The sequence below is a fragment of the Phoca vitulina genome, unplaced genomic scaffold (genome assembly GCF_004348235.1).
Source record: "Phoca vitulina isolate PV1807 unplaced genomic scaffold, GSC_HSeal_1.0 scaffold37, whole genome shotgun sequence".
In the NCBI taxonomy this organism is placed as follows: Eukaryota; Metazoa; Chordata; class Mammalia; order Carnivora; family Phocidae; genus Phoca; species Phoca vitulina.
Genome location: NW_022589740.1, coordinates 6,462,035 through 6,474,565, shown reverse-complemented (window position 1 = coordinate 6,474,565; position 12,531 = coordinate 6,462,035).

The following is a 12,531-nucleotide window of genomic DNA, read 5'->3' as shown; positions in this document are numbered from 1 at the left end:
AGTTTGAATTCTCCAGGAAGCAGATGCAAAGATAGAATTAGGAGGCCAAGAAATTTATTGGCAGAAAAGCCTACGAGGGAGGAGAAGAGAGGGAACAGCAATGAGTGAGAAGAGCCTCAGACCACAGTGCTGATCTGACACCTGTAAAGGGAGAGACGGAAGGGCCAAGGATGTGGTGGGATGATGTCCAGACTGCAGTAGAGCTCTGAGGAAGTCTGAGCCATCAAAGGGCTCCAGAGCAAAGACTGCCCATCAAAGGAAAATGGAATGTGTAGGAATGGCCCAGCTCTAGTACCCCTCTGTGCTCAGTCATTGTTTAGGCAACCCAGGGAGAGTATGGCCTCAGTGTGATGCTGTGGTAGACCCTGAAGTTGTGGCCTTTGTAGGCTGTCAGCTAGTCACACCTCTTGAAGCAGGTTCTCTCTTGAAAGGAGATCAGAGCAGTTCATTCCCATGGCTGCCAGGGTCTACCTCTTGCACAGCACAGACATACTTCTCCATCCATGCTAGGGGAGTAGCTCCTCCATCACTCCTATGGCTCTCTTCTCCGAGGGGGGAAAGCTAGAAGAGGCAGACGAGGGATGACGTGTAATCTCCTTGGGGCTGCAACAGATACTCATCATCTCCTCTACACTGTCCATTCTGTTTTTAGCTTGCCCTCAGCTACTAACTTGGCAGGTCTTGGTAGCTTACCTGCTCATGCCTTAGCCCTTACTCAGGGAGTCAGAGACCCAGAGACCTCTTTCTAAGGTGAGGGTTGCTACACAGGTCAATTTACGGTTATAGTGGGGGCTGAGGAGTACTGAGAGGCACCTAAGTGGATCACCTGGGCTATATTGATCCCTCCAGCCCCATTGTGTAAAAGCAGCCTTACCTCCATATAATGATCAGAATTAATAGCCCCTGCCAAGATGGTGACTCCTCTTCTCACTATTGGTCCTGGACACAAGGAGTTCAGTATGTCCAGATGGCATCTACAGTTCGGTGGAATGCAAGAATGCATTCTCTCTGGGGACAAGAGCCTCTAATTCCACAGAGCCCCAAAGTCCCGGGGGGCAGAAAACACAATTTCCCCCAGAGTTTTCATTGAGAACAATGGTAAGTAGGGTCATTCTTGCTTCTCCCCTTTAGTTCCCAGACCCATGTATTCTTCTTACAGCACCATGGAGAGATCTTGGATTTGCATTTACTCTGCATTCTGAAGGACAGCTCCCCATGTTTGTAGGTTATGGCCTTTATGGTGGTCTTTCGGCTGTGCTTTCAGAAGGCCATTGCAGCACTCTATCAGGCTGACTGCCTCTGGCTGGTAGAGTGTGTAAGATGACTTGTGGATCACATGTCTTTTTTGATTTGAAGTGCATCCCTGGTTCACATGCTATGTTAACTAGGGTTCTGTCCCTATGGATCAAGCACTTCATAAGCTTTTAGAGAGTGATGTTGGCAGAAGCTCTGTGGGCAGAAAGGCCAGCCCGTACTTGGAATAGGACTCTGTTCCTATGAGGTGAATCTGCTTGCCGTTCTGGAATGAAAGGAACCCAATGTCATCAACTTACCACCAGGTGGCCTGTTGGTCTCTTTGGGAAATAGTGTCATATCAGGGGCTCAGCACTGGTTCTGTTGCTGGCAGGTTCTACATTCAGAGGGAGTAGTAGTTGGGTTGGCGTTAGTGAGTGGAAGTGATGCTGTTGGGGTCGTGTGTAGCCTCCAATTCTGACATCATGGCCACTCCATTCATGCACCCATCATGCTGGTTCTAGGGTAGCCCGTGCTGAAAACTAATGTCAACTGACTGAGTCATTTTGTCAACGTAGTTGTTCAGTGTTCAGGGTGGATGCCTTTTGATGGGTATTAATGTGTGAAATGTACACATTCTGTGTCCATTACCATGTGTCCGTCCATCTACATGCTTTTACCCTGGACCTTTTTATTTCCCATCGTCCTTTTCCTTCCAAGCTCTGACCAGCTGGTTGGGCCACTGGCCAATGATTAGGAATCTCTATATGTTCCCATCTTTGGCCACTTTTCTTTCCCCATAAAGTGGATGACCAGGTGCACTCCCTACCCTTTAAAAAGATTTGCCCTCTCTGCTGTCTTTCAGCCTGTATGAGGCTGTTCAGTTTCAGTCTCCACGCACAAACTGAGCCAACTCATCTGTAAACTACGCTTGGGCTTTCTCCTCCTCCTTCAGCTGTTTATGTGGCACCCTACTATCAGACCATGGATGAGAGCTCAGGGAGGAGGGCTGATACAGTCATGTGGGTGATATGGAGGTCTGTGCTCCCTGTTCATGCAGCTAACTCATGCCCTCTGGTCTTACTTGGGCTCAGTTCCTGATGTATCATTTCTATCTTATGTTGCTGGGCCCATCTGGCTTTTGAATTGACAGGCAAAACAGAACTGGCTCTTAATGGGTAGATCTAGACGGAGGCTCATTGGTATGCTATAGTCAGGTCTCTTATCTCCATTAGGGCTCAGTAACATGCCAGAAGCTCTTTTTTTGAGATGTGTATAATTCTCCATTGCAGATGGCATGATCTTGAGCCAGAACCCCAAGGTCCTGTGATGTGATCTTCCTAATTGGGTTACCATGAACTCTGCACTGCATTTTTTCTCATCACCAACACCTCCCCACCACAGGGTCTGCCAGATGATCTGGTCTAAGTGGGAAACCTGCTTTCATTATTGCCTGGACATGCTGTGCAACACTTTCCTGACCCAGGCGCCACTAGAGCGGGCACCCTTCCATGTCCTCTGGGGTACGCACCAGAGCAGGATTCCTACATGTGGAATATGTGGCCTCCAGAACCAGAAGAAGCCCACCAGGCACTGTACTTTTTATTTTGTAATAGGAAATGCAAGATACAACAATGTGTCTTTACTGTGGAGGGGACTTCCTGACACATCCCTGACCTTAAAAACGTGTTCCTCATTTTCAGTCCTAGCTTTTAGGAATCCTGAAAGCTTTACTGAAGTGGCTCAACCCTGAATCCTTATAGGGTTTGTCTTCTAGTTTCTGGAGCACATGTTCCTTCCCAAGGTCTCTAGCATACTAGCCATGGATTTATTTTATTGACGTGATGGATCAATGTGTTGTTCTGCAGGTTGCCCAGATGGTCCAGATCTCTTCGGACTAAATTAAGACAGGAGGTGGGCGAGCCAACATAGCCCTGGTACAGAACTGTAAATGAATATTGTTGTTCATTCCAACGAATGTGAACTGCTTTTGATCCTATTTTCCATCTATTTTTTTTTCCATCCTATTTCACCATCTGCTATGGCAAACTCCGGCATTACACCTTTGCTCTCCAGGCTTTGGAAAGCCACACGGCAATGTGTTTGCCCCATTCCCTGGGGTCCTTGCCAGGGTGTTAAATCCCATGTCCTGAGAAAGTGACTCCAAGTCAATGTTTCCCTGCTTGTTCACTTTCACCCTCCAACCCCTTGGCCAAGCACCCTCAGAATCCACTCCCTGGCTTCTCCTCTGCTCCTGACAGTATATGCGGGCCAATTCTTGCAGGTCTTCTGGGGGCATACTCTCTTTTCTCAGTCATCAGGCCCAGCATGTCCTCAGGTCAGTTATGCTGGGATTCAACTCATGTTACTGGTCTGCCACCCAGGAGGGGCAGCTGAGGCAGCCCCAGGGGGTAGGGTATGGGGAGGGGAGCAGGTGTCGTCTTGCAGGGAGAGGTGTCTGCAGTGTCTTCCTGCACAAGAGAAGTCTAGCTCTTAAGTGGAAGGCGTGGACCACCTTTGTGAGTTACCAAAGAGGCCTCTGGCTCTCCCACTAGCCTTTAACTACCTAACTGCTTTCAGTTTCTCATTACCACTCTGCAGGGAATCCTCCAACTCCACTATCCTTAAATACATTGTACCCCCCCTTCACTTTCAAATGCCTGAACCACTGTATTGGCAATTCCATTCCACCAGATGTCCCCCGGTCATCAGTGGTGACTTTTTTTTTTTTTTTTTTTTTTTTTTTTTTAGCAACTGAGCAATCATCTCATGCCAAGGACTAGCTGTGCCTCACATACCACTTGGATTGTGATCCTCCTTGCCAGCCATGGTGAATAATCCCGTCTCAAAACCCCATCTTATTGCCAGCTTTCTGGAGTCATTCCTGGTACCATTTGTGTTATTTCAAGTTTTCTGGGAAGCAAAAGCAAAGGCAGAGTTAGACATGTAAGAGATTTATGCAGGGAATATAAAGAAAAGTGGGAACAAGGTAAGTGGGAGAATCTCCAACTGCAATGTGGGAAGGAGGGATTGGTGGGAAGAGACATCAGAGAAAGGCTGAGAAAGTTTCGGCCAGGGTGGAGGGCAGCCGCAAAGCAAAGTGCCATTGGAAGAATCCCAGTTGGGCAGGAGTGTGGCTTATGCATGTTGGCCATGCTCTGAGCCTGGCTGGCAGAAGCCCTGGGGGACGGTGGCCTTGGTTTGCATGCCATGGTGGACCTGAGGGTGTGAGAGCTGGAGGCTTTCAGCCAACCAAGCCTCTTACCACTCTCAGCAGGCTCGCTTTTATCGGGAGATGGGAGCAGTACACTCTCTGCCTGCCTCAGTCATATGATGAGTTCAGTGGCAAGACAAGGACAAAAACCAGAATTATCACTAGGGTTTGAGAAGACTAATCCTTTGCTCTTTTTATATTTTGGACAAGATTAATTTCTGCCATATCTTCTTCAGTGAATCATCTAGTATTTAGCAACTCAAAGCAATAAGCCCTCAGAAAACCTCCTTGGACAATGAATAATATAAACTATTGAACAAAAATACCTCCCAACATTGAAAGTAGAAGTTAGGTTTTGGGGAGCTATACAATCCAGGGTTTGTCTTGATGTGTCTTTGTTGAGATTTAGTCTATGTAAGGGAGGGTGCCCTTGGTGCCTGTCTGCAAGAAGGGAACACTAACATAACAATCTAGAATTTTAAATTTGGTGGCCAAGAGCTTTACATATATTAATATCTGTTTTTTCAAACATCATTGTATCATTTCAGAAGAATTTGCCATATGAGAGCCCAGAAATTGTCTTGTTTTCTGTAACATCCCCAGGGCCTAGAAGATTGTCTAGCATGTATTTGGTTGGCATAGTATTTGCTAAATAAGTGTTGTGGCTCAACTATAAATTCTTAAGTGTAGGGACCAGAGTCATCGTATTCCCTGGCACACAGTAAGAACTTATGTCAACAAATTCAGCAACTAGATTTATTCAGTGGCTACTCTGTCCTAGGCACTAGGGATGTATTAGTCAACAAAACTAAGAATCCTTGCCAATAAACATCAAACAGCAACAAACAAGAGCTAAGTGCACTGTAGGATATGTTACAAGTACTACCGTGGAAAGAACAGAGCCGGGTAATGGGAGAGCGAGGTTGGGGGGACAGATTGCAGTAGTAAATAGAGTGGTCAGAGTAGGTCCCATTGAGGAGGAGAGATTTGGGGGAAGACTTGGGAGTTTGCCAAACATCTCTGGGAGAGGAGCCTTCCAGGCAGAGGAAAGAGCTAGAACAAAGGGCACAAGGTGGGAATTGTCATCACACATGACTGGTGTCTTTGAGGAAGAGGGAGGAGGCCAGTGTGGCTGGTGTCAGCTAGGGGAAGACTAGCAGGAGACAAGGTTAGAAGGAGAACAGGAGTGCTTGGCAGAGAGAGAAAGGATTTTTGGACCTTTTAAGCACTTAGGGTTTTACTTTGAGTGAAAAGAGGAGCCACCTTAGGGTTATGAGCAGTGGAGAAAAATGACCCGACTTATAACAAAACAATAAATTTTGTAGAATTAATGAATATGTGAAGTAGAGAGGATCATCCAATTCCGTTGCCCAAGAACGGGTTCTAGAAAATTCAGTGTAAGGATATATATTTTTCTGATCCTTTCCTGATAGTCACATTGTCGATCTCTGGGGAGCTGCTGGTCTTAATGCCACTGTATCATTCCTGCTTTCAACAGCAGCAGAGGAATCGCTGGCCAACCACGTAATCCCGACCAACTTTTAGATACCCCTTGATAGTTTCTAGAGCATTTTTAATATTTATTATGTCACTCAAATTATCATGACAACTATATGTGATAGGTGTTAGATAACAAACATATTACAAATAGAAAAACAGGAGTTCATATATATATATATATGGCAGAGTCTGAATTTTGCCTCCTCATCTAGGGTTTATGGGGCCACATTCTAGGTCTGAAAGATGCAAAATGGTTTATATTCCCTAGGCAGGGCTCACAGTGCAGGTGGGAGGCCAGGATAGGAATAAACAGAACTGTGGTATATATATCAGAATAAAAAAGTAGAGGCAAGGTGCCAAAGTTATGGTGTGTTTGGCAAAAAGGTCCACAAAGGGGATGATGATTGTAATGGCTGGTAGTCTTGGATACACTGAAATGGGTGCATGTGTGTGTGTGGGGGGGCATTCAGGTGGTGGGAATAGTGCCAGCAAATTCTTGGGGGTCAGGATGAACACTGTACCCCCTTGGAATGGGTGCATAGACACAAACAGTTGGAATCTCCATTTTGAGTGGCAGTTAGAGGAAACAGAATCACAGCAGGTAGAAAAAGGCCGTGTTATATAGGGTCCCAGGCCATAGACTAAGGACCATTTGTACTTGATCCAAGGGAAGTGGACAGTAATTTCTGAGGGGAGGTGGTGATGTTTGCAAAGTTTTTGTGTTTTTTTTTTTTTAAATCTCTTTGAACTTTTTAAGAAAGCTCAATATAACAAGTCTGTGCCAACATGGTTTCGTGGGGGGGTAACCATGACAGGCAGTGTCTTAGAGTGAGTTCCTCCCGAAGTCAACCCCAAAACAAAGATTCAAGTGAAAATAACTGATTTTGGAGGGGATGCCAGGAGATACCCATAAGAGACTAAGAGAGAGAGAGAAAAGAAGGCTGCCAACCAAGTGTTTCTTGTCAAGCTCTTTACCACTGTAGGTAACTGGAGAATAATCTTGTTGGGGAACTCTGGAGGGACCGATGTAGAGCATACACTTTGTAGTTTCCCACCCAAGGGGTATAGGAGTTGGGGTGCTTACACATGAGCTCCCACCAGTTATTGGCTGAGGGTTGCTCCTGGGGGCAGAGGCTGTAGACCCCCAGCACTCAGCCCACCCCATAGGGGCAATAAGATGTCATGTGGCAGCCTTGGGAGAAACCCTCAAAGATGCATCTGCTGGCAAGGGGGCGGGGGATGGACAGTGTGCAGTGAACAGGTGAAGGCAGCAGGTATGGACCAGCTCCTGGCAGGATCTGCTACGGGCAGATCCCTGAGCAGAGAGTGACACGGGTATGGACCAATGTGCCAACAGCAGGGAGCGAAAAGAAGGAACAGGTTTTAAGAGCTTTTATAAAGGAAGAATTGCAAGCTTGGTCTTACAGACTCTTGCCTTATAAGGTGACAAGTAACTCAAGCCGCTTAATGAGTTTGGAATTAAACTCAGAGAAGTCGGCCTGGCCCCACATGCCTCCTTTGTAATACATCTGGGAATTTAAGTATTCATAAGACTAATTTAAAAATACCTATAAATTACACATATTAGGACAGGACCTGGAGAAAGGGGTGATAACGCTCATAAACACACTCACGGGAGAGCAGGGGATCATGCGACCTAATTCCAGATTCGCTCATTTCAGCTGCTCTGCCTTTTTCATGGGAACAAAAGAAAAAATAATGTAGAAATAATGCGAATCAAGGAGCATTACCTAGGAATAACTGAGATTAAAAAAAAAAAAGTAAGATAAGTACAACCTGGCAGTGGGCTCAAGTATTTCAAGCAGGAGCTTTTATGAAAATGCACCAAAGTCTGATAATCAGATAATAGGAGCATTGGAGAACAATTTACTGGGGAAGGGAAAGGAAAGGGAAAGGAAAAAGAAAGGAAAGGAAGAGGAAAAGGAAAAGGAAAAGGAAAAGGAAAAGGAAAAGGAAAAGGAACAGCCGGGATTCTGGAAGAACGGAACAGAAATGAAGGGAAACTACTGCAGGTGTTAGGAGGGTAGAATGAGGGAGGGGATAGGAAGGGGGGTGGAGGTGGGGTCAGGGCAGGTGGGGCTCTTGGAATGTGGGAAAATATGAGGCGGAGCACAAGGACCAGCCTCTGAGGGTCATGGGGCTCGGGGAACGGGCATTTCCTTGGTGATCATGATGAACTAAACATCAAAGACCCTGCTCCTCAATTTTATAGGCAGTGAGAGCCCCAGAGGACCCCATGATCCATGAACAAGGGAGGGTGTCTAAGCCCAACTGAAAGTATTCACTACCTCTGGTGAGTGGGAGCGTAGCCAAATCAATCTGATTTAAAAAAAAAAAAAGCTGATTTTTGCAGCAAATTCACACCTGCAGCAGGAAGAATAACTGAGACATCACCTCTACTTTTGTTTCTTCTGTTTGCTTTGTTGGAATTATGCACCGGGAAGCCCCATTTTGAGATTCACGTGGGCGGGGGCAGTGGGTGATGGTTTGCCAAGTCTATGGTTGCAAGCACCACCTGCATGACTTTTCCCAGACCCTGTCCATCTGCACAGGCTCCTCAGCGCTCACATCCCCAGTGACAGAACAGAATTGGTTTCCCCTCCTCTTCTGAATTCTTCTCTTTCCTCCATCAGGATTTGATATGTGAACAAGAAGGGGTACATATGCCCAAGGGGATGGAGCTCTTTGAAAGGTACAGACCTGAGAGGAATCAGGACCAGGGAGGGAGAGGGAGCAAAACAAGAAGAGCAAGCAGACAAAGCGAGAGAGTGAAGCAGAACAGAAGACTGGGAAGAAAGGCAAAGTAGAAAAGCAGAGGAAAAGAGGGAGAAGGAAGAGGGGACTGTTGAACCCCTGACCCTTTGGCCTTAGCAAATGCTACACACAGCTGAATATTCGGTGCTCAGTGCTCCCTCCTTGGTCAGAAGGAGAATTCCCCAAAGTGTCTTTGCACCAACTTGCTAGTTAAACGCTCATGGACACAGGTGCATTAGCCAGATGTCTCCTGGTCATACTTCATTTACTTAGTGACACGTACATATTTAAAGCCACATTTAAAAACACATGCAAACATGGAACTATTGTTTGCTCTTACTGTCCCATTTCATTGAATGAAATCTGCATATTCATTTTTGGTGGGAGTATCCTTGTCATCAAGAGAGGCACTTCTGAAGTCACCCAATACTTGTATTCAGAAAGGACTTAGAACATTAAAGTTTACAACTTTAAGAAATAATGACTGTATAAATTTTTTTTGCCTTTTTTTTAAACGAATTCTTTCAGGTGCCCTCCATTAGCATCCACGATCCACATTAATGGAGCTAGTTAATGGCTCATCTTCTCCAAGCAATACTTTGTTTTCCAACGGAAAGTAATTGAGAGAGAGCCCTATAAATGAGAATGTTTGCAAGGATTCTATTCAAAGGTGATTCCCTTTTCTTTTTCTTTGAAGTAAAATTCAGGTAAATAGGATACAGTTTTTCTAGAAGAGAGAATGTGATGGCTCAAGCCTAGGGCTGATTAGTTTTAACTTAAGATATTCCGGAGATTTCTGAGACCTCTGCAGTCAGGCCAGGCTTGGGACAAACTCCAGCCAAATTATACAGAGAGAACACACCCCTGAAGATATTTCAGCTTCTGCTGGGTTCTAGACTACTCTAGAAACCGTGCCTTGAGAGACCGCCTCATCTGCCCCCTGGGAGTCACCGGGCAATGTCTGAAGACATTTGGGGTTGTTACTACCGGGGCTCTATTAGAGGTCTCCAGAGAAACAGAATCAGGAAGATCCGTGTGTACACATATAGAGAGACTTATTTTAAAGGATCACACAATTATGGAGGCTGACAAGTTCAAAACTGGTAGCTCATGTCAAAAGGCCACCATGCTGCTGACCTGGGGGAGAGCTGATACTGCACTTCAAGTGCAAAGGCTATCTCCTGGGGAGGTCCCTCTTGCTTCAGGGAGGTCAGTCTTTTGTTCTACTTGGGCTTTTGATTGATGGGATGAGGCCCATCCACATCATCGAGAAAGCATCATCCACATGCTTTCCTCAAAGTCTACCAATTCAAAGGCAATCTCATCCCAAACCACACTCACAGAAACATCGAGAATAATCTTTGACAACAGAGCTGGGCACTGTGCCCCAGCCACGTTGACACAAAATTAGCCTCATGTTCCTGGCATCTGGCAGCTAGGGATGCCATTACAATCCCACAGTGCCCAGGACAGCCCCCACAACAGAGAATTATCGAGCTGCAAATGTCAATGGTGCCCAGGTTGAGAAACCTCAGATCATAGGCTCCAGTCACGCACCTGGGAACAGGACTATAACATCACTGACGGGAAGGTGATGGGTGTTTTTCAGTTTGTGGGGCACCGTGAGGTTCATCTGGAAAGCAACTGGTAACAACATCTTAATGAGGATCATTCTTCCCACTCTGACTTGCTGGGAAAGAGAATTATTCCACCGAGACCTACTTATGACAAGCCTAGTGCTTTGGGATTTCTGAGCAGGCATAAATTTAATTTCTTCATGCTGAGGCTTCAGTCAATCTTCCAGCTGCAGGAATGTTCTGGAGAGAAAGAAAGGAAAGAGGGGTCCTCGGACCTGGGGAAAATGTGAGCTCAGCTGTTCCTGGAGTGAAACCAGCCTGGGGTCTAACTGTGCTGTCCAGAAGCATAGCCACCGAAGCAGGACAGACACACACAAACCTGACAATGAATTTGCCGAGGACAACAGAGCAAATGGGTCAAGGGCACGGTGGTTGCATTTGTTCACTTGCTCATTCATTCACTCGCTTACCTCATGGATGGCCTCGAATGTGCTGGGTGCTGAGCAAAAAAGGAGAAGACAATGAAACGCAATTGGAATAATGTCATCCAGGAGAAGATGTGGTGGTTTACATAGGGATACACAACCTGGAGTAGAGGTGACTTTTGCTATACTCCGGAGGGAAAGAGTCCTGGATTTGGGGCCAGAACTGAGTTCAAATCCTAGCTCTTCCCCTTCCGGGCTGGCCCAATCAGTCATCCTCTTGGGTCTCCTATAAGATGGGAACAAAAACACCCGCCATCCCACCTGTCACATGGACTTGTGGTGAGAAGCAAAAGCAGTAATGCCTGGCTTTGCTTTGTCAGTCGTAAAGCACTCAGCTGGTGTGCTCAACCCGGGCTGCACAGCTTTATAAACTACCGATGCTTGAGCCTGTCCCCCACCGCTCAGACGGATGGCGTCAGAATCCCTTAGTGGAGGGGGGTCTAAGCACGGGTATTTTTAAAAAGCTCCCAAGGAGAAACAAAAGCACAGCCCTCCTATAAGAGCATTGTCAATTTGTATACCGTAACTTTCCCCAAGTATGCATAGTCAAAACTTCTCATTGAGCGACACTTGTGTCTCAAGGTTGGTTCAACTGTGACATGAAAAGTAGATTTGGGCCATTCTGCTATTTGGGGTTTTGCTTTTGGTGAGTCTGGGGTCAGGGGTGGGGGACGGATCTCATTGTAGGCAGTGAAAGAAGGTGCCTCTTCTGGGTAGAGTGTGATTCCCTGATGGCAGGAAACAGGAGTCTTTAATCCAACAGACATTGGATTTTCTGCTCCGTGACTGGCACTTCTGAGACCACAGGGGATGCTGCAATAAACTGAAGAGACAACAGTCACTGCTGTCATGGAAATCATGTTCTAGCAGGAGGAGGAAGACAATGAAAAGTTAGTGAGTAAAAGATGTAAAATGTTAGATGGTGATAAATACTGTAGGGGAAAATGAAACAAAGAAAGGGTAAGGGTGCCTCTGGTCCTATGGAAGAAGGGAGAGAATGAGTCTTGTTGGTACCTGGAGGTACCCTGTTTTAGGCAGAGGGAAAAGCCAATGCAAATGTCCTGAGGCAGAGGCAGGCCACGTTTGTTTGAGGAACTACCAGGAGGCCAGTATTGTTGATGAGAGTGAGTGTAGCAGGAGAGAGTATCAGAGTTGTCTGCGGGCCTGATTACAGGGCCTTGTGGGGTAGCGTGAAGCCTTTTATTTTTACTCCAAGTGAGAGGGATTTTGAGCAGAGGAGTGGATGATGGGACTTCCATCTTTGCCGGATCATCTGCTCTGCCATGTGGAGAATGAACTCAGGGGCACAAAGGTAGATAAAGAGAGACCAGACGGGAGGCTGTCCTGATAATCCCAGAGGGAAGGATGGGAGCTAAGCTTGGGGAGGGAGCCGCCGAAGTCGGGAGAAGTGCTGGGGGATGTTGGGAGAAGAGCAGCATTCAGGCAAGGCGCCCGCATCACAACTGATGATTCCAGGACAAGTTGACCAAAGCACGGAAGCAAGTCCGGTGTCCGTGTGTCAGAAAGCCAGAGTCCATCCACTAAGGTCGATGCAACCCGAAGCCTCTGGACAGACTGAAATGGCCTTCCCCTGCAGCCCTCCGACCTCCTCGTGCACTTTGTATTTGAAATGCTCCAGGTGCTCTCACAAACGAAAATGCTTTCTTGATGGGGGGGAGACCTTCACTATTACTGAAGCCTTGTGAGAACGGCAATTCAAATACTGCCAATCACTGCTCCCTGCCTG